We start from the raw sequence: 26,385 nt of genomic DNA, 5'->3' as shown, positions 1-26,385 counted from the left end.
CAAATCAAAGTCAGTCACTCACAGGAAGAATTATTCTGGCATTCTTAGTATAGGGATCACAGTTATCTCCTGGTCTCTACAGAGCAGCACTATGTAGAAATAGCAATTTGAGCTCTTCAAGCAAAATGCATTCTTCTGTCAGATTGAGGGTCTAATTGTGAAAAAGGGCTGAATTTGCAGTTAAGGTTGGAGCTGTTGTTTGTTTGGGTTATCTCTCCTGCCTCCCCGCCCCTGCCAGCTTTTGGGACAATAAATAATTCATCTTGCTCTACTAGCCCAGAAGAACAAACAAACCTGCATGCACATAAGAACTCATTAGAAAAGTTAATCCCGCAAATCACTGAATATGGAGAAAATCGGCTTTTTGTTTTAAAAGGCAGGTTTGCTCCAATCTACTCTAATATGATTTTGCTAGTGGGGGTATAATTTAAGTCAAATTGCTTGAGCAGGGTTAGTCGATAAATGAAGTGTTCAATATTTAATAGAGGACAAAAGACTATTCCTCAGGGAAGTAAGGAAAGGGGGAAAGGACTCTTTCAAACTTTAATATTAGCAAGGGCGCAGGCAGAGGGGATGCTTAAGGAGCAATTCCTCACTTAAATTTGGGGTAGCAGAGGAAAGACACTTTTGAAGGGGGAAATGTGTTTTGGGGATTGAAAATATGGAACATTACGTTTGGTGGGGAGAGTTCAGTAAAACGAGGCAGAGAACTCCTCAGGGGCTTAAGAAGGAACTGCACCCTTGAATATTAGTGGGATGCACTGAAAGAAAAACAGTGAGGAACATCTTCTTTCTGCCTGTAATTAGCAGCACCTGGTACAGAGAAAAATCTCTGTACCTCTAATACAAGGGCTCCCAACAGAGGGCACTAGTATCCTAGCTCTTCTGCCTCCTGACACTTCAGCCAAGCTATTTGTTCCCCATCTGAGGATTGCTGGCTGCACACCAACATGTCCTTGGTGATGTGTCTGCTGCAGAAGGAGAGGGAGCAGGGTAAAGACCCTTCTTCTCAGCTCTTGAATGTCTGGCAATGTGTTGAAGCTTAGCATACCCCTCTTCTCAGCCTGACTGGCAGGCTTCAGATAATTAGCACTGAGTAAACATGTTCCATTAATTTCAAAAAGAATACTTATGAGTAACTTAGGGAGACAGGCTCACATGCATACAAAGTTATTCATAAGCAAGGGTGTGAGGAACTGGAGTGCTGGGCCCGGACTGGAGAAGAGGAGCTGTGCCACCACCACCACCTCAGACTATAGGTGCCCTCTTGCTCTAGGTGCCCATTAGGGTTTGTTTTTGTTTTAAGTAGGAAGGATCCCCCTTTACAGGCATGCCACCTCAAACTGCTGAACAAGCTCCAAACCAGTCTGGCCTGGTTCAGCACTTGGACTGAACCAGGAACTGGTTTGACTCAAACCAGCTCATGGTTTGGTGGTCTGGTTCGAGTTCGGTCCAAACTTGAACCAAACCGCAGGAATCGGTTCATGCACACCCCTACACATAAGCTATCTCACTGAAATTAATGAGACAAGTTTACTTGTCCCATTAATTTCAATGAAAATGCTCATAAGTAACTTAGTCTCTATGAAAGCCAGTGACTGGAGTAATGTGTATTATAACTGTAACATTTAAGTGTGTGTGTGTGTGTGTGTGCATGCTTAAGCACGTGCGCATGCACACACACACAATCATAAGTCAATCTCTGTGGGGTACCAGAGCTGAAGGTTTGTGACAGAAGGGCTACACTTAAAAAAGGTTGGGAACTCCTGCTCTTAAAACATGCCAAAGCATGTTTGGACATCTTTCAGTGATGTCAGGGTGGACACACTCTCAGCACACATTCTTATTATGTGAGCCAGTGGATGGTTGTTTGAACCAGGCCATAACCATGAAATTATGAGGAGATGACCTGGATGAGAGTATTGACACCTTCCAACTTGACAACTGCGCCATATCTCTTTCCCCCAAACTGTTAAAACAAAATGACCACCACAACCATCCCCCACTTTGTAAGAGTTTCTGTGCTTTTCATACTACATTCTGGTGGAAATTCAGCAGGTGGATTCTTCCTGGCATGGAGTACAATTATGGGAGGAGAGCTGGTCTTGTGGTAGCAAGCATGACTTGTCCCTTTTACTAAGCAGGGTCTACTCTGGTTGCATATGAATGGGAGACTACATGCAGGAGCACTGTAAGATATTCCCCTTAGGGGATGGGGCTGCTCTGGGATGAGCACCTGCATGCTTGCATGCAGAAGCTTCCAAGTTCACTCTCTGACCATCTCCAAGATAGGGCTGGGACAGACTCCCTGCAGCCTTGGAGAAGCCGCTGCCAGTCTGTGTAGTTGATATTGAGCAAGATGGACCAATGGTCTGACTTGGTATATGGCAGCTTCCTATGTTCCTATGAAGAAGCTTGAATAGCAACTCAAATCTACCACATAGTGGGGTCAACTTTGGCATGTATAGTCATAGAAAATATTTTATTCACCATGCCAATTTGTTTAAAGTTGGCCCTGTTCAGATGATCTGTTCTTAAGCAATGTCACTGAAATTTGATTAATATAAAATTATACAGAAATTAGCCACTTACACTTTTCTACTTTTGTCATGTGATTAAGTATGTGTGCAAATGTGCACACCCTATAAAATTAACACTAGATATTTTAAAATGATAATATTGGACATGTTTGGAAATAATAAACTGTTCTCAATGTGAACTGCTGATAGATGGCGCAGGTCCCTGGGCCTCTTGCAGAAAAACTGCATGCCAGCAGAAATAACGTTTGCTGGTTTGGATTACAATATCCCCTTGAATGCCCATATTTATAAGTTAGAATTTGCAAGAGCCCAGAAATGTTCTCAGACAAGTGACAGAACAGTACTGTTTTCTGTCACTCAAAAACCTTCACAGTCCATCACTTCAAAGCATGCAGTTAAAAATAACAATATGTTGGCGGCAGGAGGATGCCATTGGTGCTTAAGTAGGGAACTTGAGACTGCTGGAAATATTTGAAGACAGAAGACCAGGCAATGGGTAGAAGATGGAAATTTGGATAAAGTGGAGATACCCTTGACCTTTTCAATCGATTTCCCATCACTTTTTGACTTACCTGAATCCAATCATGGTGATTCTTGATTTGGCAACTCATTCATTTATAGTACCTTAGTTTCGGATTATCCAAAGCAATGGAAAATCATTTCATTGCCTGGTAAGTATATTGACTTGAGTTAATAATTTGTCACTAGAAAAAGAGCCACTCTGTTAACTTTACTGCTATTGGTTTAGAAACTCTGCAACAATGAGGACTACAGATGTTTTTAAACTGAAAATTAAGAGTTTAAACAATCAGAGGAGGCATGCATTATCCCTTTATCCCCTGTGTTTATGGGGCTAATTTTGTTATAGATAGTTCAGTAATTTGTAATGTAGTAATTATAAGTAATTCATAATTTATTAAAGTAGTAGATAGAATGGTGATAGGATGGCAGATAGTTATAGACGACTGTTTGTCTAACACAGGGGTAGGCAACCTTGACTCTCCAGCTGTTGCTGAACTATACAACTCCCATCTTTCCCAGCCAAAATTTATTGTGACTAGGGATGGTGGGACTTGTCGTTCCTATTAGTCATTCTCTCTCACTAGGGAATCCTGGCCTGGGATCTCTAGGGGGCAGAACTCTCAGCTTTCTTACCGAATTGATTTTGTTTGGGAAAACCATGTCTGCTAAAGTGGTATCAATCTAATATATTTGTATTGTAGACAGTTTCTTCTTTCTCCCCTCCCCCGTGTAGACCATTTTGAGAATATTTTGTTGAACAGCAATATGTAAATAGTAGTAAGTAGTAATCGACCTACCAGTAACATTTTGATGTATTACGGAAGTAGCGGTTGGTCCACAGACATCACTGAGGTAGTGCACGCAACCAAATTAGTGGGCAGGATGGGAGGCTGGTGGGGAGGAAGTCTCCTGCCTGAGCAATTTTGCTCTCTTGGCTGTGTCGCTCACCCAATACATGATTGGTGCCACAGCAAGCGGCAGCTTAGGGAGCTGGAGGAGGAAGTCCTCCGGCATCACTCAATGCACTGGGCCAGGAGCGTGGTGCATTATAGGATCCTACCTCCACTAGGCGCTCTTACCACCCAGGTCTGTGTGTGCACAGGCTGCCTGGGGTTAAGGCCACACTTGCACCCTAAACCCAGATTAAAGCCTGGGGTAAATTCCCAGGCTTGGGGCCAAGGCAGCATTGGGATCAGGCTTATCTTGGCTGCCCAAGCCTGGGCTTGGCTGCCTGTGTGAACAGCCTCACGTAAGTAAGTGGACAAGTCACCACAAGTTGCACTGTGGTGAAGAAAAGTTCTTAATTTATGCAGATCATTGAATGGGTCCTGGGTGCTTTCCAGATTACATGCTGCAATGGGGTAAAATGCTGCAGCTTGGCAGGCTCATGTTGAAAACAATCCTCAGAATCTCAAACTCCTACAACGGGAAAATACAGCTATTTTTCTGCAATGGACTTGCAACGTTGTAGCACTATGATGCAAAGATAAAACCCGAAATAAGGCATTGGAAATTTGAATGGCACCTTGCTGTCAGCACAGGAACTGTGGTGTCACAACACAGGAAGTATGAAGTTTAGCAATGGTTTTCATCCAGTTAACAACAAACCGGTGGTGATCTGCTTGGGTTGCCAAATGACTAGAAAAAAAACCTAGGTTGCTTTTGTTGTGTTAACAGCAACTCAATCTGCAGAAATCAGCAGGTGAAGTTTATCATGGCTTGGAAAAAAGCATTATCATTCTGCCAGTGTCTGTACTTCCAGCTGTTCTGAAAAACATTTGAGTAGCGCTAGTAAAAAAAGTTGGCAACCCTGGGAAGTTCAAGCAGGCAGAGCAATTTTCAAGGCAATTACTTGAAGACTACTATCTCCTATGCACATTTGCTTGGGCGTAGATCCTATTAAACCCTGTGGGGACTTACTTTTGAATAAATATGGATAGGCTGGTGCTATAAGACAGAGCTACTTGGACCTTGACACCAATCTCTTTCTGGCCCCATTTCCAGGATCTAATACAGAAAAACAGAAGAGAATAAGGGCAAGCCAATCAAAATGAGTAACTTTATGTGGAACCTGGGACTCGGATAAAGAGTCTCTCTTGTAACAGGAGAATTCATAACTACTGTCCCTGGAGAAGACATTTTGTTGAAATGCATCAGGCAGTGTACGTTCTACATTAAATTCCTCATCCAGCACTAGTTTCAGATCAATCAGGCACGGTATTGACTCAATATTTCTATTCCACTTGTTTTCCTGTTAGCTGCTGTGGCTTTTCACTGGCAGGTGGATAAAGATCCACTGTGAAAAACAAATTTTGGATATCACTGACATTTGCCAATGTCAATTTCTTGGTTTTCTAGTTGAGAACACTACAAATCTTCTGAATATCTGGAGCTACAAGCAGAAATCCATGTAAGGCTGGAGCTCTTTGCTGTGGCCCAAGTTTAGCAAGGCTTACAGTTTGACTTCTGATGGTTAAGATGTCCGTAATGATTGGCTCACATTCTGAGTTACTACGCACTAGTGCTAGGGGAGAAGCCGGTTCTAATACAACTCCACTAATTGCATGAAATGTGCATTTTTTAATCATCTCCATTCTGTGCTACACTAAAATATGTCCCTGAGGGACATATTTTTGTGTAGCACAGAACTCTTCCTGGGGGAAGTAGTCAAAAATCCACATGCACCCCAGATGTGAGTGCCTGTACTGCATTAGTCTGAAAGTCAGCAGCAGCACTGGAGCTTTGTCCCCTAGTGCCAATGCTTTATAACTCAGTATATCAGCTACTATCTGCTTTACCTATCTTTACCTTGTACTTTTTATATTTTGTATTGTGTTTTGGGCTGCAACTTTATGCACAAATACTTCAAAGTAAACTGAATTTTGACTTTGTTGGGCTAGTAAATATGCATTGGCTTGAGCTTGTTGGAATAGAACCTTTGAGATAAAATAATAATAATAATAATAATAATAATAATAATTATTATTATTATTATTATTATTCGATTTCTATACCGCCCTTCCAAAAATGGCTCAGGGCGGTTTACATAGAGAAATAATAAATAAATAAGATGGAGCTCAAACTGGAATAACTAGCAGGTAGGGGTGTGTATGAACTGAAAATTTTGGTTCAGTTCCATTTTGGACCGAATCAAACCAAACCGCCTGTCCCTGAACCAGTTCAGTTGAACTGACTGGCCAGTCTGATCCATTTGACCGAACCAGCTTGGCAGTTTCAGGGGCTATACTTGTAAAGGGGAATCTGGTGAGGATTCCCCTTTACAAGCAAAGAGAAGCAGTTTAACGTTCTTATCAGCCTGGCATGGCTTGCCACCTGTGCGGCAGTGGTGTGATTCCAAACCCTGTGCATCTGTGGAACCGGGCTTGGTAAGGTTCGAATGTGGACTGAACTGCCTCCATTTTGGTTCATGGTTGAGCCACCGAACCAGCCCAGTTCAAGGTAGACCAGTTCAACATCGAACAGTTCATGGCATTAGTGAAGTATAGTTGTCCAGTGGAACATAGAGCTCTGGCTCACAGATGGAGCTCTTGCATGAGCCGAGGTTTCCCTATTCATTTCAGTGTTTAGGGCAGTTCTGTGGATTCACCCTCACTCCATACAATGAAAACAGATAAGGAAGCCATAAACCTCTGATCATGGGAGATTCCTTCATCAAAGTTCCGTTTGGCTTTGGATGAAAAGCTTGCCTGGTTTTGTGATATCTATATCTCATGAATTCTGCCCAAGAGCCTCTTCAGGGTCAACAACAGTAAATGTGAAGAGATTTAGGTTTTCAAAAAATAAAGGATTCTTCCTTTGCCCAAGTATCTGTATTCCTGTCTCATACAAAAGAAACAAAAACAGAGTGAAGTTGGCAGGCTGATATTTGAAGCAATTCTTGTGCATCTCAAGAGGGGCATTTCGTTTTCTGTTGAAGAAAGAGGAGTGCATAATTGAAACTGGCTGCTCTTGTTATTATCTTGTACAAGATGTTCACAGTAAAACACTTCATTAAAGTATTTTGGGCAAAAGGCCTACCTCTGTGATTGTGAAAAGTATGCACAATGGGGATCCCATTCCTCCGGCTGCTTTTGTAGCACAGATAGTAATAATGAGGTTCCTTTCAGATTTTTGAAATAGATTATCTGAGATGGGTCTCTTCCTCTTGATTTTCACGCTAAGAGGGCCAGTGACTGTGGGCAAAGGCATCTTGTGTCATGTTCTACCTTGATGAAAGATCACATTCAGAGATTGAAGCACCATCAAAAGAGCAAACATCTTTCTGCTTGTAATGGCCTTAAGGAAAAACACAGGAAATTTCACTCATGCTTAATTCTGAAATGGAATACGCTTCTGAAGGGTTATCCTGTAGCTCTGCTTTAACTAGACCAGTGGCCACACACACAAACACACACAACACAAAACTAAAGGGGGGAAATGCTAAGAGCCCTCAAAAACTAATATGGAGATTAGATGTATATTATTTATTTATAATTATGTATAGATCACCTCTCTGCTCAATGACATTCATATATATATATATGAGAACCTCATCATTCACAGACCCGGCATCCGTGGTTCCATGTATCCATATGTGGGGATTTTATTTTACAAAGGGTTAACTTCTGCATATCTGCAGTTTTGGGGTGGATGGAAATGGCCTCAGTGGGGGGCTCCCCCAATGGCCTCCCCCCCCCCCATGGCCTCCCTCTGAGTAGCCCAAGCTGATTCAGGCCTGTTTCAGTCATGCGCAGAGGCCATTTGCATGACCACGCAAATGTGGTCATGCATGCATGGAGGCCATTTTAGTGACCTCCACGCCTGCACAGAGGCCTGAATCAGGTCCAAACCAGCCCAGGCTACTCAGGGGGAGGCCGGTGGGGAGGAACCTCCTCCACTCACCCACAGCCACCACTGCTGTAGCCAACAGCAGTAGCAACTTTAAGGTACTTTTTTACTCCCCTCACACCTGATCTATCTTTAGAGACGCCCCCGCCCCCCGCCCCCCATTTACTGGTCAAGGAGAATCCTCACCAGATCCCCCTTTACCATTAGATTTCTGAGCCAGCTCAGCTCGAACCTGGCCTGGTTCGGTTTGAACTCGGAGCAGCCAAGTTCTACTCTGAACCCATCGAGCCAAGCAGGCTTGCACACCCCTATAGGAGAGGTTGAGGAAACAAAAATGAGGCCTCACAAACAGCAGCACTCAGAATCCCAAGGGTGAGCATTTAAGTCTTGTACTTGGCTTCTATATTTGCTCAGATCTTCTTGGCTGATTTTTTTTTAAGTGTTGCTTCTTTTGATTTGTTGTCTACATGCTTAATTTTAAATTGACAATATTCTTTTTATATTGTCTTCAGCTGTTTTTTATATTAATGTTGTTGACTGCCCTGAGGGCTCTATGGAGTCAAGTATGGTAGGATATAAATCTTAAAATACATAAATAAGTAAGTGGTGCTGGTTATTGTGTCTCTTATCTTAGTTGTCATACATAAATAATAAACAGTTTGAATGGAAACTAGAGCATGGAGCTGCTATATTAGAAATCATTAGACAATTGCACGCTGAATCTCTGGAGTTTCAGTAAGAACTACGGATGGTTATTTTGTAAATGTGTCCCATTTGTTTCTATAACCTCTGATTTAGCTCATACCAATTGAGCACTGGCTGGTGTGCTGGTTCATGAACATGAATGGGGATGTATCATTACTGATGATGATGATGAGAGTTAAGGATTTGAAAAGTCTGATCATGTAGCTTTGGTAATCATGTTGCAACACTCTATATTCCCACTCCATATTTCTGAATCAGTGGGGGGTGGCATAGAGATTCAATATATGGTGAACTAAATCCACACATTCAATACTTCTAAATGTTGTGGGAACAGAAATTATGATCATGTATTGTTGATGTCAGGCGCGTAACAATGATAGGGCAAGGGGAGACAGTTGTCTGGGGGCCCCACTGCCTGGAGGGGCACCCCAGGGACACCTCATGTGACTCCCCATTGCCCCCTGCCCAGCCCCAAGGCCCCTCAGCCACTTGCCCTCTTCGCCGTCTCTCCTGCTTGTTCTGCTGGCCGGCAATCGAGGCAGCAGACAAGCTGCCAAGAGCTCCTTTTCTCCCGCCTCTCAGCTGATCGGCGGGTGGGCGGGGCTTCCACCGAGGCCTCCGTGTAGGCCGCAGTGAAGCCTGAGCTCGAGTAGGGCCCAAGCCAGCCAGGAAGGAGGAGGCAGCCAGAGTGTTCTCTGCAGCAGAAGACCCCTTGCTGCCCTGCTCAACCCAGACCAGCATTTGCCAGGTAGAGTGTGAACTCCTTTTTGTGGTAACCTTTCCCGCCCCCCCCCCCATATATAGGGCTCTGCTTGCCATAGGGCTTTGATATGGGGGGGAGGGATTGAGAAGTCTCTGAATATTTATTTTGAAACAGCTTGGAAAATTTGCTGACTTTAAAAAAACTATCTAAAAAGTCCTATAAGTGGCTTGTTTCATGGCAGAAAATTGCAAAAACTTCTGGAACAGTATTTTATTAATTTTATTTATTCATTCATTCATTTATAAATGCACTTATGTTCAAGTTGTTTTGCAACCCAGAAGGTCTGAGTGAGAACTGTGAAGCATGTGTGGTGCTTTTATTTTATTTTCCTTGTGTGTGAACTGCTCCCCAATAACTTGCAGGGACTTCAGGGTAAATCTGGCCAACATGTGAATGCAGCACCTCCATTCCAGAGGAGATGTGTCTTAAAGGGCTTTAAAAGCCTCCTGTGAAAAACCTCCTGCAATCAAACTTGACTGAATTTGTTCAGAATTCTGAGAAAACAAACATAGGTTCACCCTGCATGGTTGAAAGTCTCCTTTGCTAATCTGCAGCGAGGGGCCCATTTTAATAATTCATCTTTCTAGTGTGTTCTAGGCATTAAAAGTAATACAAATGTATAGTACTCAATGTATAGCACTATATATTGTGACGTGTGTGTGTGTATTCAGTGAAATGTATTTGCAGGCAGCATACTTATTTTGGAATATCAGACTTAAATCCTTGGGGGCCTGGGGTGTGCGGAGGCCCTGGACTTTGAGGGGGGGGGCATTTTAAAATCTTGTCTCTGGGCCCACTCCAACCTTGCTACGCCCCTGGTTGATGTATTTACATGCTGCTTCTCGACTAAAGAGTCATAAAGTGATTAACACAGAAAAAGATGAAGACTGCTCCCTGTTCCCAAAGGGCTCACACGCTATAAAGGGACACAAAGTAGCCACCCTGGAAGGTCTGGACACTGAATAGAGCCCTTCAAATGAGCCACTCATGCAGACCACAAAGCAGATTTCTACACTGAGCAGGGAATTGGACTGGAAGCCCTTTGAAGCCCTTTTCAGGCCTGACATTCTGTGATACAGATGCAGCTCTTCCCATTCCCATTCCTTTCTCACCGCCCTTCCTTCCCTGCTGTCCTGTCCATGAGGTGGCAATTAGGCAGCCCTCCAAATTCAAACTTGCAAGGGGCAACAAAACCCACCCCTTATTACACACATGCACAGTCATTAATTTTTATTATTATTATTTTTTGGTACTGCCACCCCTTCACTGGCCTTCCGTCTGTAGCTTTTGATACCCTACTGCAAGTGAGAATTGTGGCAAGTGCTGAATGACGCATGTGAGAAGTGGTGGCAAAAGCCTTAGCTGCTACATTTCTGTATTTCAGGCTGTTGTTAACAGGGCTTATACAAGAGTGTATGAGTGTATGCTGTTAACAGGGCTCATACAACCCTACTCATGCTCAATATATGGCACTGATTATCATGAGCAGACTGCAAGGAGCCTTAATAATGAACAAAAGGATATTCTTACTTTGGAGTTAATTCTACATAGCAAAGTGGAGCTTCCTTTTGCATAGCAACAGGGAGTTACTTTGCCTGAAAGGCAGGCTGAGGGGAACACAGTTGGGTTGTTCGCATGGCCTTTAAAATCAGGGTAGGAGGTGTCAGAACACATGCAAATCCCTCCAGGCCAGGTTGCTGTGCACAGAGCTAGCCAGCTTTTCTACCTAACTTTTAACCAAGGGTGGAGGATAGCTCTCCTACCTTGATTCTCTAGGAGGGAGAAATGATTCGCTTCTTCTATCTGGTCAAACAGCACCCAGCATGCCCTTCACCACGCAGAAAGCATAGAGAGCTGTGGCTACAGTGGCTGCCATTAATGGATGCTCTAGCCTGCAAAGCACACTCTTATGACCCTAAGGTGGGAGCAGCTTTTGCAGGGCTGTGTCCGTCTTCTGCTGCTTCTTGGCCAATGGGAGGGCAGCCACTGATGTCGTGAGGCTTTGCTGGCAGGGCAGAGAATGCTGGGAAAGTATATGTGTCTTTGGAGGACTTTCTGTGAAGGGGCGGGGCTTGTAGTTGCCAAGTTCAACAATGGGCTCAATGCCAGCCATGCTTGTGTGTTACCTGGATTTGCAGGCCCAAACAGAGGGGCCTCTAACCCATTCCCTAACAATCATGTGAATGGGCCTGCTATCTCTTCTCTAATCTGTATACATGTATTTGGAAGTAAGGCCCACTAATTCAGGCTGCATTTAGAACCAATTGATAAATGATGTGTTAAGTTGAAGGAAAAGCACTCGAGATTGTAACTGTTTTGACTGCTGTCAAATGTTGTATATATCCTTTCCAAGAAAAACTGTTAAGAATAAGGACTAGCTGATCAGTTAGTGCTTAGAAGAGTACATTTAAAAGGAAACCCTTGTATATCCTGTTTTGTGTAAGTTTACCAGTCAATATGATCAACTTGTAAGGAAATAATAGTGGAAGGTATGGGTGTGCTTGTCTGACCAATCACATTTCCAGAGTTGCAAAACCCACTGCAAAAGTTGCAGCCTTCCAACTGTCACAGAGAAGGTGCCATGGGAAATCAATTTCTCCTCTTGTGCTTAACGTTAGACTGTGTGTGGCACTGATATGGAGACTTCAAAGGGGGAGCCTTAAACTAGCATGAGAAGAATGCTTTCCAAAGAACTTTCTTGTGCTACCCAACCTTTCTATGTTTATGCATGCTGCTTGCAAAAATCTGGAGTGTTTTCTATTATTTGCCGAAATCCTGCTGTCAGTTATATGAACCGCAGCTCCTGCCAGCTCCACTTCTTTCCCTCCCTCTCCCTCTCTTGCATGCTTTTCTGTGCTTCAACAGTGGCTGATTTTTCATCACTAACCTCATTACTCTATTTGCTCCAGGGAGTTATACAAGACTCCTACCTGCCACTAAGACAAATCTGCCTGCATCACTCAGGTTTTGATTGTAAGCTTCTCTGCCTATTTTCCCCTCCTTGTTTTATCAAGAAAAATAATACTAGTATGCGATGAACCAGGGTGTGCTTTGAATCAGGTGCTTGGAAAAATAACTGCTTTTCTGACCACTTGCCACTTCATTACTGTGACTTGTGACTGTTACGTTGCTCTCATTTCCAAATATGACCTCTGGTCTGGTGTTCTTTAGACTGTCACACAGAAGACCTGTTATCAAATATACATTCAACAGGGAGCTGAGAAGCTAATCAGGACCACCCAATTAGTTTACCTGTAGAATACACAAGTTTATAAATACATATACATGTTGCTTTCACACTTTAAATTGTGAAGAAACTTAGTAAAACATCTTGCTTCTAAAACACATAATATGTGAAGTGGTCTTCAGGGCATACCTAGATGTTGCATGCTAGGTGGCCAGATTTTTTAAAGCCAAATTCTGGCTTATGGCCCATTTGACCCACGACTATACCCCTTAGGTTCTGGCCACCCTGGGTTGCAGATCACACTGAAGATCTGTAAAGTGGTTGGGGAAAGGGGTGATTTTAAGTGAAGAAGCAGAAGGGGTTATGAACTCTTTCTTTCTGTCTACCTTGTTGCCTCTGTAGTGCTCTGCCAGGCATTTCCCTCATGGTCAGTTTTATTTCTGATTTTGGAGTCAAACCTGGGGGAAAAGGGGAAAAAAACATTTGGAAGGAAATGCTTGTGGGGGAAAGGGGCAGGAGACTAGTTCATCGTTAAACCTTGTTTGATACACAGTACATCAGAATTTCAAAGTAACTTCAGTAACTCTGAATTTTTCTATTGTATATTTATTTGTATTACCTATACCTCAGAAAAGTAACCCACTAAACCATCTGTATGAATAAAATAAATATCCAAGTCAGCTGCAGTCTTGGAAAGGATCCATCCAAAGGAAAATTGAATATTAACACTCAATATATCATTTCAAATTATCTCAGTTCCTGATATTTCATTCTTTTAAGTTTGCCCTCTTTTTTGCCCTGGTTCAGACATGCATGCTCATCATTTGGAAAGTGTAGTATCAGCAGATGAATTGTCTGTGAATGAGCCATCATGGATATAATGCTACAGGTAGAACTTTTATATTGCCTGGTGTCACCAAAATGGGCTGGTTCCGATGATAGACCACACAGTTAAAAGAAAGGATCCTGCCCCACTCGGGCTGCTGTACTGCTCTGCATATCCACATGAGGAGGGTAGGAAGAATATTCAAAATGCTTCTAATCATGTAGTTTTAACTGAATACTATAAACCGTCTGGTAATGTATGTTTTGTCTCCCCCCCACCCCTGCCATCTGAGTATGCAAAGTGGAATGGCACACCAGGTACAGAGGCAGGGGGCTGCATGGGCTCTCATTTTTAGTCATGTGGTGGGCAGGCTAGTGAATGGTATCTCCTGAACTGGCCCAATGGTTTTCAGCAGTGTGAGTTGACACATGCTGATCATTGAGTATACCCTGTACAATAATTAATTAGAGAGAAATCACATGGTGAGGAGTCCTGCTTATGTAAAATATCTGTGGATGTGAATCCATGGGGAGAAGGCAGTAGAATTCCATCTACTAGCTCCCATTCTACCCTAGTCTCCATGTATTCAAAGAGAGAAAGATGGATCATGCCTATTTTGTGTATAAGTTGTACATGCATAGATCTCACAGGAAGCCTGAAAAAGGCAGCTTTCCGGATCACATAAGAACATAAGAACATCAGAACAGCCCTGCTGTTGAGGGGAGAGTCGAGGGGGAGGTGAGGTGAGGGGGAAGTCGAGGGGGAGGGGGCATTAGATGTTGGTAGTGAATCCCAGGTGGGGGAGGCCGAACCCCAAAACTGGAGGAAAGTGGTGGGGGTGGCGGTATTGGTGGAGGTGGCAGCCCCATGAGAGGGAGTACTTCCATTTGTTGGTCCTAGATTTCCTGGCAATCAATATCATGAGATGACCTCTGGTTCTGGTGTTATGTGAGAGGGAGAAGAATTTCTCTCTATCTACTTTCTCCACACCATGAGAGAGAAAGATGGATCATGCCTATTTGTGTATAAGTTGTACATGTATAGATCTCAGAGGAAGCCTGAAAAAAAGGCAGATTTTCTGATCACATTTCTATGAGCACATAATTGTACACATGCAGGTTCTCTTCTGACATTTTGCTGAATGCACAGAGGTTGAGGTGGGCCAACAGGTGCAATTCCATTCCTGCCTGATCATGTGTTCATGTTTATGTGACATGTTGCATGCTCAGGCTTGCATGAATCAGCCCTAAGAAATGTGATACACTGTATATGAAAATCTTTCTTTTGGCACATAAGATTAGCTTTATGGCTGACATTTTATGTCACAGGACATTTTATTAGGATTTCAGAATAACCTATCAGTTTCTTCTAGCCATACTCATGTCCTATCACGCATGCCAGAAGTTTAGTCCCCCATGAGGCATCAGTGTATCATAGCCCCCCCTCCCTTATATTCACCTTTTATTTCTATTATAAATGAATAGCTTGGGGAGAAAAAATTACTCTGCAACCAGACTGTCATTCGTTCAATATGAAGCTACATGAATAATTTACATGACACATTAACGGTTAGGTAAGACTGAGAAACTTAATCAGATGCTTGGTTGTTGAACAATAAAATAAATGCTTTGGAAGGTGGAAAACCTGCATCCCTTGCCCACAATTATTGTGTGGGTTGTGGTAGGGCACACTGTGTGGATTGTGAAGGACTAACGTAGCCACAGCAATCTGCAGTCCCCTATTCTTTGGAAAGAGGAAAGGGTTGGAGGGCAGGAATAGAGAATCCGTTTCTGTTGTATTCCTCTGTGGATGTTGAGGTTCCACTGTAGCCAATCAGTATACTGGAGTAGGACTAATCAACAGAATCCATGTGTACCATCAACATTTCACTAATTAAAATAGGAGATGAGGTGTTAGTGTACAGTTCTGACTACAAGCATGGGCCTATGCCCTAAACAGCTTAGGCGCACTGTACTTAAGAGAGCATCTTCTTCTGCATGATCCCCATCATCCACTGTGTACATCAGGGGAGGCTCGTCTGTGGCTACCTTCATGTTTTCTGGTGGCCACCCAGGGACGGGCCTTCTCTGTTGTCGCCCCGAGACTTTGGAACGCTCTTCCCGTGGGAATAAGAGTCTCCCCATCTCTAGTAGTTTTTAAAAAGTCTCTAAATACTTATCTTTTTACCCAGGTCTTTTAGCTTTTTAACTTCGTAATTTTTTAACTTCTGGATTGTTTATTGATTTGTTTTAAGTTGTTTTTAATATTTAATTGCTTTTAATGTGTTGTTTTTATTTGTTGTACACCGCCCTGGGACCTTGTGTTAGGGTGGCATAAAAATGCATTAAATAAATAAATAAATAGAAAGCAGTTAATAAAATGCATGCAAAGCACATTATTCCAGAAGACCAAAGCAGATGAGCCAAGACCATAACGTCCAACATATTGCAGATGAAAATAGGGATAACTGGTAATAACCCATTCTCAGGACAGGAATGATTGTCCAAGCTCACCACCCACTATTGCATATTGCTGAAGACTGGATTCCACCTGCTATATGCTGTGCACTGCCAAGAGCCACTAGGCAGGCACACAAGGTGGGCACACTAGAAACACCAATGCATCCACTCACCTAGCTAGAGATTTAATTGATGGAGATTCTGGACTCAGGGAGCTGGAGAATGACAGCTCTAGCAATCCACATGAAAAAAACTGAACAAGGAATTCTCAAGAGGCAAAAATAGGGGCAGTGGTTTACTAGGGACAGATTTCAGAAAACAGGGATTGCCCCTGAAAAATAGTGACAATTGGAGCCCATGCCCCTGGTTGTTGTTGTTTTTTTGGTTTTTTTTGGTGGGGGGGCTTGTAGTTCCAGATTGTGTGCTTAAAAATAATGTGTATTTTCCTCAATCTATTGACTTAACAAAGAATCAACCATTGCAAGAGCAGAATTGTACAACAGCAGGAACCAGCATGGGGTGGGGACGACCCCAATTAAAATGCTAGATGTTGGCAATGAAAGAAAAAATGGCAAACAACAACAACAAAATGACACCACAGCCACCAAATCAGTGTGGTAATCTATTTCTGGGGTTGCAGGTACTTCTGGGTGCCATTTTAAATGTGACAAATGGTGCCCTGTTTCAGATCCCTGGGGTGTTGTTATTGCTTCCTTCATCACAATAGTACTTTGTCAAGAATGTTTTCCAAAAAAATTTATCTTCCCCCCCCTCCCGGAAATAGGTTTGGGATTTGCCTTTTTTATTACAGAGGATGTAGGCGCATAACCCATAAGTGATGTTCTGAGACTAGGAATGACATTTTTCTTTGGTGGGGTGCATATATTGAGCTTGCAGGTCTCCAGTAATATTGCCATCCAAGCAGGGGGAAAAACAACAACAGTATAGCTTGTTTTCCTTTGGGGCCAATTGCAAGAAAAGTAAGTTTCAAGACAATCTTTTTCCTTACAGCTTTTTTAAAGCTGTACACAGCTGAATACAAATATGATGAATATTTGTATACCGCTTTTCAACAAAAGTTCCCAAAATACACACACACACACACACACACACACACACACACACACATATATATATATATATATATATATATATATATATATATATGGCTCCCTCTCCCCAAAGGGCTCACAATCTAAAAAAGAAACATAAGGTAGACACCAACAACACCCACTGGAGGGATCTGTGCTGGGGATGGATAGGCCAGTAGCTCTCCCCCTGCTAAATAAAGAGAATCACCGCTTTAATGAGGTACCTCTTTGCTCAGTTAGCAGGGGACTAAACAATTTGCTCTGGGCTCTGACCTTGACTTGCTCCAAATGGCTAGGCTCTGCCCCAAGTCCTACCCCTATACCAGAATAATTTATTTCAAGAGTTGGTGACCCCAACACCTCCCCCTACTCTGTTCTCACAGGTCAGTGAGGGCAGCAGTTCCACAGTACCACGGGACTTGCTCATGCAATTTTCAACATAATCCTTATGCCCTCAGATCACACCAGCCAAGCATAGTGCTATGCTCATGGACACTAGAATAGCACTGCACCAGTGAAGGCTATCACTTCAGGGGCATATCTAGGGGTAGGGCAGGCAGGGCATGTGCCCCAGGCACCACTTGAAGGGGGGCGCCATTTTGTAAAATTAATTTTTTTTAAAAAATGGCTGCCAAAAACAAAATGGCCACCGTGCATGCTCAAATGGCCTCTGTGAGGCTCTAGGTCATGTCAGGCTTTGCAGAGGCCATTTGAGCATGCACAGTGGCCATTTTGTTTTCAGTGGCCTTTTTTTAAAAAAAGATTATTTTTAAAAACGGCCACTGCACATGCTCAAATGGTCCCTGCGAGGCCCTAGAGGCCAGCGGGGTGAGGGGGAATCTTTGCAACCCCCCCCAGCCTTCAGGAAGCCCCCCAAAGGGGCTATGGGTAAAAATAATAATAATAATAATATAATATAACTGTACACATATTCAGATTGGCACTATGTACAGAGAGGAATCAGGGCTTGTGAATACTGAGCTGATGCTTAAGAGCTAGGATTGTATTCATTTGCTCTTACTTTGTTTCTTGTGATAAGTGAGTTAAATGTGATGTCTTGCTAATATGGCTATTACTGGTGAGTTTGTCTTTGAATCAGTGTGAAACCCTTAATATTAAGGCCCACTGTGAGTTTCTTGCTCTCTTTCTCTCATTTTAACTGTCTTTCTGAAAGACTAGAATATATTCCAAGCAGTGACACAGTTTACTCTGCATATCCTTTAATTATTTACAGAGTATCTGGGAAAAGTCAAATTCTCCATTGATTTTTAAAACTTATGTAATGGTGATGCTACAATTCATAGTAGAGAATTAGACAGGCACTTCTGTTTAGTTTCCCAAGTACACCTCCACATAGTATTTGGGTATTTCACGAGCCCCAGGATACTGGAATTTGTCATTTTCCAGCATTTTTTGGTCTGGCTAAGTCCACTGCTAAAATAGTTTTTGAAATATTAAAAGATTAACAAGCTTGACTTGTATTTTTCAGCTGATATTATGGTAAAGTTATCTGAAAGATGGGTGTCAGATGATTGGACAGGGGGCGCAATATCAGTGTTTGCCCTAGGCACTACTTTCCCTAGATACGCCTCTGTATCACTGGCACAATCCTGACAACACCAGAACTCTGCTGGTGAAGGAGGTAAACTAAATGGAATTGGGTATGGTGGGAGAGGAGTGAAAGCTAGCCAGTCCCCTATGCTTGCTCAGAGGTTTACCCTGAACCCAGTGGTGTAATATTATATCTGTAAAAGAGGCCATATCAGTTGGCACCCTCTCATTTCCGTTAATGGAGCCTCTGGCTGCAGGCCTCAGCTGCTGCCCTGCTGACCTCATGGATGGTTTCTGACAGGAGAAACACATCAGACTCTTCATGGCTGCCTGCTTGTGCATGTTGTGTCTGGGGGTAGGAGATGTCATCATGAAGCTCTTGCCATGTGCTGTTTGATGCCAGTCCTGCATGGCTGCTACAGAAGGCGGTGTCATTAGTTCACAACAGTGTGATGGTGGAAGAAAGCTGCGTTCTGGGGGAGACTGGGAGATTAACAATAGGTGTTACTGTCGCAGCCTTTGTTTCTATAGTGATTATTGTGACCTTGACTTTGCTACTATATGCGTATCGGATCACGGCATTATGCTAGCATCATGCCTGGCAAAGCAGTAGTGGGACTACAAGGCTGGTTTGCCCATCTCTCTGTGAGACTCTTCCACTGGGTCTGACAATAATACTCCAACACACTCCTTTTGTGTTTCATTGCTCCCACACCTTGGTGCTTGCATTGTGGACTACCACAAAGCACATGTAATTCATCTTTCAAGAATTATTCCCTGTTGGGTTGCATGAAGATTCTGTGACCAGTGGATGCAATGGAAGTGGCAGCAGTTTGATTGATAACACCCTTTTTGCTCATCTTAAAGAAAAATCATTGCAAACCCTCTTTAACCTGGCTGTGCGTCAAGCCATTCTTTGCATGTGAGGCTTGCCATTAGTTTGTCCAATAAATTTTAAGCCCCGTTGTGAGGGGGGTTTGACAGTGTGTGATGGCTTAAATGTGGCCCCTCTGTTGATAAATATGTGTCTGTAACTGTACAGATTTTAAAATGCATGGCACATAAAATTATTGATCATGCTGACGGACCCAAATGATTTTTACCTTAGCCTCAGGCTCTATTAGCAATGTGGAAAATTGAAATGGGCTTACAGGAAGGAAGTAGCATAAGACTGAAACGACAGCTGAAGGACCGTCAAGAGGAGAAGTCCTGATGAATGATAATGAGCACAGGCCAAAGATGCAATTATACTTTGGGGTGGTGACTTTGGGGTGGTGGTTAATGAAATCAATGTGACAAGGCATGCCACCACAACAAACTTACTCCTTACTGGGGAAAAGTAAGTGTGTGTGTGTGTGTGTGTGTGTGAGAGAGAGAGAGAGAGAGAGAGAGAGAGAGAGAGAGAGAGAGAGAGCACAGTGGCTAACATCTAGACTAACATTTCATTCATAAAATAATGTTTTGTGTGCACAACAGGAGAGGGGTGATTTTCACTTCTCCCCTTGCCCCCTGAAGCCCTCCTCGGCTATCAAAATTATGTCTTTGCAGGTTGTGAGACCCAGATATGATTCTGGATGTTGGCCAGGGATGCTTTGTTCTCTGTCTGAGTTGAACTGACAGCACAAGAGGTTGTTGAAGTTATTTTAATCAGGGCTGATATCAGGAGTCAGCACGGCCAGGCTGCTGCCAATGGCCACACACTGACAGGATACTGACCACTGGTTCTGGTGTTCTTCTTCTACAGTGTCATTGCCTGTGTACTCCCTTTGGTCAAAATGGGATATGCAAGAGAGCAGCAAGAGCAAGCCATCTGCTTCTTCACTGCTTCTTCACCAGCTCTCTTCCTGGCAAAAGAGCAGAGGCAGCAGTGGCAATTCAGAGGATGAGGGCCTGCTAGAAGAATGGGGACCAAGCTCCACCCCCACCCCCAAATTGTGGAGCATGCATGCTAACAGAAATCACAATTCCATGGCTGATATATCTCATCAGATCTGAACACTAATTCTGAATATGGTCATGCCCCCATTAGAAATTCCATCCAGGTCAGTTCAATTTCTTCTATAGATTTTAGGGTTGTCATCCAATTAGAGGCTTTTTATTAGATTAACTCGCTTCCTTTTAATGTACTAATCAATATCCCAGCTGACTGCAATAAATACGACAGCATCCCAACACAGGAAATATACTGCAGGATATTTAATAAGAGGAACTTTCTCTCAAGCGAATGCCACAGACAAATCATTTTAGTCTAGGAGGAGTTATTAGTCCACAGAAAATAGCAGGCTGGAAAAGTGGAAGTGGCAAAACAAAAAAACAAGGAAGTGGTGAGAAGTAGGAGCAGTGGGGAAAGTGAGGAGTGGATTTCTCCCAATGAATTCACTTATAGTCCTGTAACTTCCACTTCTCCTGAATTCTAGTTTAAACTGGAGAATTTCGAAACTTAATTCTGGAATTGGAGAGTTTGCTGCAGCTTTCTATTTCTTTTGTTCATTTGCACGTTTCCCACCTCTTCATTACTCATGAACACAAATGAATTGATAAAACACTGCAAAAAGCCAAACACTAATTTGTGTATGGTAGGATGTATGATTGCATCAAGTTCCTTTTTGTTGTATTCTATCTAGCAGTCCTTCATGCTTTGTTAAATAGGCATTTGTCCCAGAGGGGATCTTGTAGAGAGTGTGGGGGTTGGAGCCAAAAGGAAAAGGAGGGAGAGAAGGAGAAAAAATAGAGTTGTTTCTGAATAAAGCTGTTAAACAAACATAAGATTGCTTTGTGTTTATGAAGGAAGCAGCTATAAAACACTTGATAAGATTTTGAACCAGCTATGCATGTGAGCCTGCAAAGTTTGTGAAGGTTCCTGCATCTTCATTTCATTGCATTACTGGTTCTATATTCCTGAACTGCTGCATTCTATCATTGCTACTGCTGATTGTTTCTCCAGCTTCTTGACTTGCACACCCCCTGAAGGTACTTTTTCCTTGTCAGTCCTGGACTCTGTCATTCACTGGATGCCCACTGCAGCATGGCTCATATCCCAACATCACCTTTATTCTTGTCCAGCCCAGAAGAACTTGCTCTTAGCTGGAAATAATGGAGGACCTATTCCTGCAATTACCTCCTCACTGTACAGACCCCTGATTTTACTCCAGCAAAGCAGAAGGCTTTATTGCTTCACTGCCTGGGCCCTGAAGGCCAAAGTGTATATATTCATTTGCCCTTTCCTAACAACTTGGAAGGGGATGCCAACCATTATGAAGCTCCTCTTCAAGCCTTAGATGATCATTTCAACCCTACTTTGAATGTGATTGCTGAATGTTACAAGTTCTGTTCTAGATCCCGACTGTCTGGTGAATCTATCAATGAGTTTGTCAACTTTACTGATGAAATGATCAGGGATCATATTTTTTTGAAAATGAACTGCTCCAAACTGCATGAAAAACTACTACTGGAAGGGAAACATTCCTTGGATAAAGTTATAGCGAGTGGAAAATGCTCTTCACTGTGTCAAATCGTTATTTTTGGTACACCAAGCCCAACTTCCTGAAATCCAGGCTGTTCAGTATAAATACTTCCAATCCTGATCTTCTCATAGGGCACTGCTCCAGAAAGCTACCAATGTGGAGACTCTGTCCACAAAGCCGATTTTGCTCACTGTCCTGCACGGAAGGTCACTTGCAACAGGTGCAAGAAAAGGGGATATTTTGCTAAGGTTTGCAAGTCTGCTGTCTACTCCATTACTGATTCACCATATGATTGGGATGAGGTAGAAGAAGCACTTCCTGACAGCGTTTTTAAGTTTGACAGACTCAGAGCCTACTTCTCCACATTGTCACATAAATCTTAATGGCCAGATGATGACTGATTCTGGTTCTCCATACAATATCATTTCCCTTCTGCTTTACAAGAAACTCCTTCCTTCATCTGATCTGCACCTGCAGCCTTCAGAGATCCACCCATGGGGATATGGAGGTTCCCCTATTGCCATAAATGGATACTTCACTGCTGTCCTGGAATACAAAGGATGTAATGCAGAAGAGAAAGTGTATGTTCACAAAAAAAAGGTCTCAATATTGGGCTGGAAACATCAGAAAGATCTATGGATCATGTTAGACCCAAATAGTCTGGAACCCGTATTACAGACTATGGACCATCCATATGCTGATATGACTGCTGATTTTTCGGATGTTTTTGCTGATACTCCTGGCTCTGCCATACATTTCAAACATAAAATTCGGATGAAGGCAAATGCAACACAAAATGAGAAATGTATCCATAGCATTGCAACAACCACTGAAAGAGGAGTTTTCAAGGCTACACTATGCTGACAACATAGAACCTGTTGATTCATCAGAATGGGTGACTTCCATTGTTATTGTACAAAAATAAAATGGTACACTTTGAATCTGCATAGATTTAAGAGATGTGAACTCCAACATGATAATGGATTGTCATCCATTACCCAATATCAATGAAATGCTGCTTACTCTGAAAGAGGCCTCAGTGTTACAACTTTGTCTTCAGCCTATTATCAAATTCCTCTGCTCAAAAGTTCTCACAAATACACAGCCTTGATTACCCCAGAGGATCTTTTTCAGTTCAAAAGACTGCCCCTTGGATTAGCCTCTGCAGCTTCAGTATTTCAACAAATGATGCATCCAATTTTTGGGACTACAGAAAGCATCACTTTCAGGATGACATTTTAGTGTATCACAAAAACATTGAGGAGAATGATGCTAAACTGACAGAAATCTTAAGAAAACTCTGACAACACGGACTTACTATGTCTGCAGAGAAATGTCCATTTTATACACACTCAGTGATTTACTTGGGGCACACACTATCTCACAGTGGCATACACCCCAAAACAGACTTGGTGAAAGCTATTCAGGAAGCACTAGTGCCACACAACAAGGATGCACCTAACTCATTTTTAGGTCTCTGTATTATTCTAAATTTGTTAGACAATTTGCCTCCAAAGTTGCCCCATGTCTTCTTTTTAAAAAGCATGGAGCATTTAAGTGGGATGTATCCTGCGAGGATAGTTTTCAGCCTATAAAATTGGCCATTCCTGAAGATCCTGCTCTCACTTCTTTTGACACCAACAGGCACACTATTGTACGTATTCATGCTTCTGAAAATGGTTTGGGTGCTGTTTTGACCCAGCAAAAAGGGGACAGAGAAGTTGCCTTTGCTTCCAGAGTGCTTACTACAGTTGTGCAATTTGATTTTTGCATGAATCGGGGACAATTTGTGGATTTGATTGTGAATCAAATCACTTTTTAAATGAAGGGGCTGTTTCAAGGTTGAATCGAATCAGCCCTGATTAAGTGGGGATTGATTTGCTTGATTCATGCAGCCATTTTGGTGGGTTTTCCCCCCTTGCAGATTGATTTTTCTGGCACTGGCTTCCAATTGGCTTGAGTTCCCTTTGCTTCTTGGTTAGCTTGTTGTCATTAGAACCAAATGTTGGCATGTGCCTCCACTGGCTGGGTGGGAAGACAGGTTGAGAACATTTTTGGAGGGAATTTCAAAATGTTTTCAAAGGGACTGGGAGGTAGAGAGAGAGAGAGAGAAAGAGGGAGCCCTTATTATTTATTTGATTTGATTTGATTTGATTTATATACCGCCCCTCCAGAAATGGCTCAGGGCGGTTTACAGCAAACAAAAACAATTAAAATCAATTAACAGTTAAAATCAAAACTACCTCATTTTAACAATAAAAATCATTTAAACATTAACAACATTAACATTGAAATTATGCAAGAAGCAGATATATCAGGAGGAAAGAAGGAAGATATGACTTGTTGGTCTTCTTTTCCAGCATTGAGCATATTATTGCTGCTATAACTGTTCTGCTGGATCTGACTGACAAAGGGGAGAAGAAAAAAGAGGGGAATTTCAAAATGTTTTCAAAGGGGATGGGAAGCAGAGGCAGCCCTTACATCAGGAGAGGAGGAAGGAATCGAGGAAGGTTTGATTTTGTGGTTTTCTTTTCTCAGCACTGAGTATAATGCTTTGCTACCTGTTGCTGCTATAACTATCTGGTTTTGCTGGATCTCAGATTGACAAAGGCAGAACTTGGGTGCCTTCCTTCCTTGAGATGTGGTTTGATCTGTTTGTGAGATGGTGTTGTGGCAAGAATTGGACAGTGGTGGCTCTCTGTGTAATATTTCTTGGTGATTCCTGTGATGAGCTCCATGTGTGGCCCTGAGAGTAACTTGTGCTTTGCTCCCTGCTGTGGTCTGCTCTGCAATCTGCATTGGAAAGTCTACTCACTCAGTCAAAATATGGCTGAAAATGCTGTAGTTGAGCTTATGGCTCTACTTGCTGGCTGCTAAGGGTGATGCTGTGCTCTGGCAGCTGTTGCAAGTATGACAGAGTCATAATTGTGTGTGAGAGAGCAACTTGTGCCAATGATGTTATTGTAGCACAGGAACTGGCTTGCAGTGGATTCTGGCTCAGTGATTCCTTTTTGGATGTCTTTGAACGGTGTGTTCAGCAAAATGTGGTGTTGGAATGTTTGGAGGGACTGTGTGCGCTTCTCTTATGCAGTCTGTTTTTCAAGGCAGGGTTGCAAAATGTGTGCACGCTGCTTGTTCTAGAGGGGATCCTGTAGTGAATATGGTAGGGTGGTGGGGCAGAGTCGGGGGGGGGGAGGAGAGATAGGATCAAAAATTGAATTGTTTCTGAAGAAAGCTTAGTTTTAAAAACCTCGCTTTGTGTTTATGAGGGAAGCAGCTATAATATACTCTCTCTTTTTTTGGCTATACTTTACTGTTGCTTGCAGATATTGCATATTGGTAAAGCAGGACAGAAATAGAATCTTGATACAATCATACGTACAATCACATCATTGATTAATTGAGTACTGCTTTGTAAGGCTGTACAGTTGTGTTGGTCCAACAGGTATATCGGACCTGATTTGTCCTCAGGCGTTGTTGGATGGAGTTCTACGCAACAGCAGGGAGCCCTGACAGTAGGAGTGTGAAAACAGGTTCGATGTCAAACTGGTTTGGTTCGACCATTCGGGGTCCAACTGAACCACCGCCCGTTCGGTCTGACCCCGGACCAAACACCCCTGAAAGTTCAGGGGGTTCATGAGCTTAGTTTTGTTTTTTTTAAAAAATAGAAATATATTTTTACCTTTTACTCCCCTTGGGGGAGTTCCTGGAGGTGGCGGGGGGGGGTCCACGAAGGTTCCCCTTCCCCCCGCCGGGCTTCAAAATCACCCCCTCAGCTGGTTCGGCCACTCTTTGACTGGTTTTCAGCCTTCACCAAAATGGCCCAGTGGCCATTATGGAAGAGCGGCTAAACCAGCTGAGGGGGTGAGGGGGAACCTCTGTGGAACCCTGCCTCCTGCTGCCTCCAGGAACTACCCCAAGGGGAGCAAAAGGTAAAATAATTTTTTTTAAAAAAAATTATTTATTTTTTAACAAAACTAAGCTCGCGAACTGAACCGGGGGGGGTGGTGTTTGTGGGGGTGCTGGACCGAACTAGCCCAGTTGGGTTCGAGGCCGGTCTGACCTCAAACTGAACTGGGCCAGCCAGTTCCATGCACAGAACCTCCAACTGAGCTTCCCAACTGTTGGTACAGAACTCAGTCAGAGTTCCAATATTCCTGTCAGGCCTCACTGGAGCTGCTCTTCCCATCCTCTGCCCAAATTCTTTCCTTCCAGGGGCCGCATGGAGGCCAGGAGACAGCAGGCACAATATCTCCTTTGCTCTTACAGAGCACTGGAACCAGCTGCTTCTCTGTTTGCAGCTTTTGGTTTAATATGTCCCCCTTTCCCCCTTACTTTTAGGCCCCCAAATGGCTTGGGGAATTGTGGGATGTGTAGTCCTTTTAAGCGATGCAGCCAAGACCTTATTTACAAGGTACCTTTAGTAGTA

General features: G+C 43.0%; 1 protein-coding gene across 2 annotated transcripts in view; it reads left to right on the top strand.

Annotated features, from left to right (window-relative positions):
- The window catches only part of CNTNAP5 (contactin associated protein family member 5), a 593,632-nt gene that overhangs the window by 29,256 nt on the left and 537,991 nt on the right, over positions 1-26,385 (top strand). The window lies entirely within an intron of this gene.

Source organism: Hemicordylus capensis, chromosome 1 (genome assembly GCF_027244095.1).
Source record: "Hemicordylus capensis ecotype Gifberg chromosome 1, rHemCap1.1.pri, whole genome shotgun sequence".
Lineage (NCBI taxonomy): Eukaryota > Metazoa > Chordata > Lepidosauria > Squamata > Cordylidae > Hemicordylus > Hemicordylus capensis.
This window is presented reverse-complemented; position numbering and strand designations above follow the sequence as displayed.